The 5,792-nt window shown below is 45.7% G+C and overlaps 1 long non-coding RNA gene across 1 annotated transcript; it reads left to right on the plus strand.

Annotated features, from left to right (window-relative positions):
* Positions 1–608: 608 nt before the first annotated feature.
* LOC106025655 (uncharacterized) lies at positions 609–4,907 on the plus strand. Its single transcript, XR_010046277.1, has 4 exons — positions 609–722; positions 1,596–1,765; positions 2,476–2,569; positions 3,743–4,907. It is a non-coding gene; the product is annotated as an uncharacterized LOC106025655 (long non-coding RNA).
* Positions 4,908–5,792: the final 885 nt, after the last annotated feature.

The following is a 5,792-nucleotide window of genomic DNA, read 5'->3' on the forward strand; positions in this document are numbered from 1 at the left end:
CTGAGCCCAGTGAACTGGGAAGAAATATGTCAAAGTGCTGTGAGTCCCAACAAGAGGCTTGCATTTGGTAAGCATGTGGCCCGGCCCCAGCAGCTCTTTTAAGACCAAAGGCTCTGGTTCTGGATTCTCCAGCATCCACTGAGAGCCACCCAAATCAGCCAGGGTTTGCCATCCATTTGGAACTGTCCTTGCCACTCTGCCAGCCCAAGCTCTGTCCCTGTCAACAAATCACTGTGGAATGGAAAGCACACAGCAACCTACAGAGGAAACAGAATTCTCCCAGACTCCCAAGAGAGCTCAAGAAGTTCATTTCTTTCTCGCTGCATCTCAGTTTCCGTGGGTATAGTATCGCAGGAAGTTCAAGCTTTCCCTCTGAAGCCTTGCTGTGCCACGGCTGAAATAAACTGACAGTAGACAGATTAACAGGAAGAAAGGCAAACAAATGAATAAATCAAATATGATCCCAGTTTTACGAGGTGATTCAGCAGCCTTCAGTCCAGAGTGACTTACCCATGTTATGCTCAGGCGCCATGAGTCATGAACAGCTGTTCTGGACCTCTGTGTGGTTAGACAACAAAGTTGTAACCTGATGCTTACAGACTGAGTGGGGAAACAGTGAGGTCACCTCGGCAGATTCTTCTTAGCCTCTCTGTGCAGCATCCTTCCCTTCCTGGACTGGGCAGGGCTCTATCTGAAACAAGGGTCTCATGACTACAGTCAAGGTAAGTCACGGAATTTCCTTTCACAGGCAGGGGAAAGGTAGAGGAATCCTTTTAGCTTTATGTCTGCAGAGGTTGTGGCTTCTCTGAACCTCTTCAGGAAAGAGGAGTTTTGGTTTTTATGTCCTGCCTCAAGGGAGATGAGGTGTAGACAGAAACACAAGAGAAGGCCGGAGAAAAATTCTGTTTTTGAAACTTCATTTTAGGGTGTTGTGCTCAGAGCTGTAACAATACAAAAGGATTGGACCATCAAGTCCTTGACAGTTCACTATGGCAGCTACTAGTTGTCTGTGGCTATTTAAGATTATGTTTAAATTAGTTAGAGGACAGTGAAATCCTCTCTTTCAGTCACCCTCGTCACTTTTCTGTGGCTAGGGCTACTTCCAGGGGACAATCATAAGGAAATAACTTTCTATTTTTGTGGGAGATGCTTCAGGACAGGACAAGCAGAGCCCCGAGGCTGCTGTGGGTGTCACAAATGCGAGTGTCCCTTTCAGTCTTGAGGTTCAGGGTAATTGACAATAAACATTAACTTTGCCACTGTTTTGCATTTTCTCAAGCACCCTTTGGGCACTGCTCAGGAAAAAAGCCCTCAGGAGACAGGGAAAAGGATACTGGGTCAAGAGTGTCACCCTAACACAGGAGACTGAGGCTCAGAGAAGCTGCAACCTGTGACAATGAGGCTGCATGTTGGGGGACTAAGGCAGGCTGCTCACCAGCATCCAGGAGAAAGAAGGGAGCCCTGAGCAGGTCAGAGGAAGAGAAGGAGGCCTGAGCCAGACCTGAGAGCCTAACTTGAGGGCTGGTGTTTGAACTCCACAGGCCGTTAGCTATAGTTGTTGCTCACCACTGACAATCTGCTCCCATTCTTCTAAGTGTCTGTCAGGAAAACAGACATCCAGGTGCCACTCAGAGAGCCTGGCAGCCCAGTGGGCTGGAAGACACCCACTAGAAGACACCCCAGGCTCCCAAAGTGAGCCCTCCTACAGCTGGTGGCCATTGGTGGAAGAGCAGCTGGGCCAGCTCAGCCGTGGAAACCATCCCAGGTAAGAATGAGCATCCAGACTGTCAGAGACACACAGGCCACGCTGGGCCACGAGGCCCTCAACTGGTTTATCACACCCGAGTGGCAGCTGGAGACCTCCACATATCACCTGCTTGCCTCTTTTCTCTATGGGCAGGCCCAGTGTTTGAGAAAAAATCTTGGGAAAGACAGTGCTCAGAAGTCCAAAGAGGGAAGGGGGTCAAAGGTGAGGGTCCCGTAACCCAACCTGGGAAGTGGGTTGTTCTGTGTGTCCTTGCTTTCTCTTCTTTGTCCTCGATAGGTCCCAGAGAGGTTAGCTTTAGCACTCTGGCTTCATAGATGTGAAAATTGAGTTCAGCTCTACTTGGTCTAGGTCAAACAGTTTGATGGACGTGGGTTTACCTCCAGCCTGGCCAGGCCCCCAGCTGTGTTTCTCCTTTTGCATACAGAAATAAGCATCTCATGGAGGCTCCAGGACACATTCAACACCTGCTTCCAGATATCACTCCACAGAGCCTCTGGGCCCACCTCCCACCTATCACTGACAGGAAACACATCTTGCTAATTGCTTCTGTAGCAAATGCTACATGGGACCAAATTCCACAAGAGCCTGTGACAGGGAGGGCTCCCCTACTGGAGTGTAGTGAGAGGTTTTCTTGAGGAAGTTGTCTTTGGGTTAAGTTATGTAACTTCATACTGCTTATTTCCTTGCCTGTGAAATGGGAATAACAGTGACCACATTGAACCACTTCAAACAGTAGCTCTCAAGTGCTTCTAATGGAAAATGACTGTAAAGGAGCTTGTGGACATCCTTGGACCCCTGGAGGTAAGACTGCAGGAGCCCAAGAAAGACTGCTGTCCATGGCCTTCCATTGCTTGTCAAGACTTGTTGAAGTCCTCTCTCCCAGCTTTCCCTCTAGCAGGGTTTGTGCACTCCAGCTCTGTAGCTGGAATCTCCCTACCTTCCACAGACCTAAAAGAGATCCAGGCCAGGCTTTCCCTCCATCTCCTCTCCTGGAGTCTTTCCACTGCTTGGCCTTAACTCCCATCCTGTCAGTTCTAATTCCTTGGTCTCTTTCTTCTGTCATTTCAAGTCCTGGATAACCTCAAGATGTCCTTTCCCACATTACTTCAATCCCTGGGGAGCCCCTTCACAGTAATTATCTCTTCAGCAGTTGGAAGGCACAGAGCCCATGGCCCCAGGTGGCTTTTCTCCATCAATGTCCCTACCCTCTGCCATTTGGTTGCCCAGTGAGTCCCTTAAGCTGGAATCCCAGGACTTCAAGTCAAAATAAAGGAAACTTCTGGCCCATGGCCTCCTCCAAAGATGCCCCTACAGAGTCTCTGAGAGCCTCTTTCCTCCCCAGATTCCAGGCAAAGGTATTTTTATGTAGAGTCAGGGGCACGGACTTCCTCATAGAGGTAATATCTGGAATCCTAATTCTCCCCATGTCCTCCTGGGGACTGAAGAGTGATGCTATGGTTTGAATATGTCCCCCAAAAGCTTGTCATGGACATAACCCCAAAATAGGTGGGGCTTAATGAGACCTCATTGGATCAGTGTTGTTACCATAGGAGTGAGGTTTTTAGCTAATTATTTCAGTTCCATTTGCCCTTCCATTTTTCTCTCTTTCCCTCCCTCTTTATTCCTCTCTCTCCCTTTATATTCAGCTATGGGACAACACAGCAAGTCCTTGTCAGATGTCAGTCCCTTGATCTTGAACTCCTCAGCTTTCAGAAATGTGAGAAATAAATACTGTTCTTTATCAATTACCCAGTCTTAAGTATTCTAGCAAAGCAAAGATAACCAAAACTCGATTCTACCAGTTTGAGCTTTTTAAAAAATTTCAAATATATTTCCCCTCTAGTTAATATATCTTGGTGATACAAAATAAACACATTTATCAGGGTAACTGGTACATACGCATATTTCTTTAGTTAGGGACTTATTACCCTTGCAGTGATTTTAAAATATGTTCACAAATCTATCTCTCTTCAGGAAGCACTGATACCTCTCCTACTTCTCATGGGCTGGATCCAGTGCCTTGCTTTTGAGGAGAATGAGAGAGGAGCCTAGATTATAAAAGGCATTGAGGACCCTCCTATGTCCTGTGTGGTGGAACGCCTTCTCTGGAGAACACCAGCTTCCTGGTGGAAGGTTCCATGTGATGAGGATCTGAGACACCAGATCAGTTGTCTTTTTTTGGCGCATCTCCCTCATATAGATGTTTCACCTTAAGTTTCTTCTCTTTTTGGCCATATTGAGAATTTAACTCAGTTCCTCAAGCATGCTAAGCAAGTCACCTACTCCTGAGCTACATCACCAGCACTTTGCTTGCTTTTTCTCATTTTTACTTTTATTTGCACAGACTTGCAGCACATAATGTTTACACAATGTGGGGAATTGGTACAGGTACATAGCACATAGCAATTTTTAAAATCATTTTCCTCTCTTCTGCCACCTCTATCTCTTAATCCCCTTCCTGTTGGAAGAAGCTCTATCTCCCTATGCCCTATTATTTATGTTTGTGTTTCTTTGCTCTTTATTCATATTTGAGTTTCTCATATGAATACACTATCTTGAGGGCAGATACTCCAGCTCCCATCAAGTCTTCAGTGACTACAATCCTGTCTGAAGTCTTGACTGCAACCTCTGGGGAGATCCCAATATAAAACCATCCAGCAAGCGAAATTCCTTGTGCACAGAAAATGTGTGACATAATAAATCCATCACAGTTCTAAATCAAGGCAACAATAACAGTGATACCAACCAAAAGCCGAATAAAAGGAGGCTGAACACTCTTCAAGAACATGCTACAGTGGAGACGAATTTATCCACTTCCCTAGAGGAACTTGGCATCCTCACAGGTACCCTAAGATGAGACACATGGCTGACGATGTTGGAGTGCAGGTGGAAATGAGTGGCCTGTCTTTCATGGCATCACCACTGAGCCACATTTGTGGAGATGAGAAGCCTGGTCATCACATGGAGGCCCTGTCACTCCTGCAGTTTCTGTGTCCCTCTTGCTGCCCCCACAACCCTCTTGGACAGACCCCGGGGAAGAACAACAGCAAGAGGAATTACTCAAGTTGTTTCTCTTAGGAAAAAAAAAATGGACCGAGCCCATAAGGTTGAATTTGTATAAATTAAATGGTTGCTAGAGATTACTGTGTTGAACTCCACATTCTTTTTAAGCGTGTTTTGTTGAACGTGTTTCTTTTCTCTTTTATGGTTTTGTTTTGTTGTTTGTTTGTGCTGCAGAGATTGAACCCTGGGGTCCTTGCACATACTAGGCAAGTGCTCTGTCGCTGAGCTATACTCCCAGGTCCTAAGTCCACTTTAGATCTTGCATTAAAAATTATGCTTGCTGTAGTTTTAAAGTACATACTACTCCATAAACATTAGTACTAACACTTGGCTGTTCATCAAGATGTTCAGTTGTCAGAGTCTGACCACACTGCCTGGGTTGATCTGAAACTCCTCTTTCAAGCAATAATCCCAGCTCACTGAGTTTACAGGCTCATGCCATACTCTTAGCTTCAAAGCCCTACTTGTTCTTTTTTAAAAAATTTCCCTAATTATTTGACTTTGTAGTAAGTCAATGCTATATATTTGGGGTTACAAAATCATATTCTAATTAAATATTGCCTAGGGCTCTGATAACATAATATAGCAAAATAGATGTCTCAGAGCACCAGAAATGTGCTGTGTGCTAGTTGTTGCATCCAGAATTCTGAACTCCAGGTGCCAGCAGGACTGAGATTTCCCTGAACCCAGGAGGCATGAATCCTCCCTTACCTTGCCTGCTGATCCGCCAGTACAGCAAATATTCCTTGGCTTGGAGCTGCAGGATTCTAGTTTCTGTCTTTGTCATCACATGCTTTTCTTCCTGGGTATCTATGCTTTCACTCGGTCTTAGATGGACATCAGTCACACTGGATTGGGTGTCTACACTACTCCATCATGACCTCACTGTAAATAACTCTACCTGCAGTGACTCTGGTTCCAAAAAGGTTCATATTCTGAGGTGCTGGAGGTTAAGGTCAAA

The sequence above is a fragment of the Cavia porcellus genome, unplaced genomic scaffold (assembly GCF_034190915.1).
Source record: "Cavia porcellus strain 051 isolate PalLab524CR breed Dunkin Hartley unplaced genomic scaffold, mCavPor4.1 scaffold_2, whole genome shotgun sequence".
Lineage (NCBI taxonomy): Eukaryota > Metazoa > Chordata > Mammalia > Rodentia > Caviidae > Cavia > Cavia porcellus.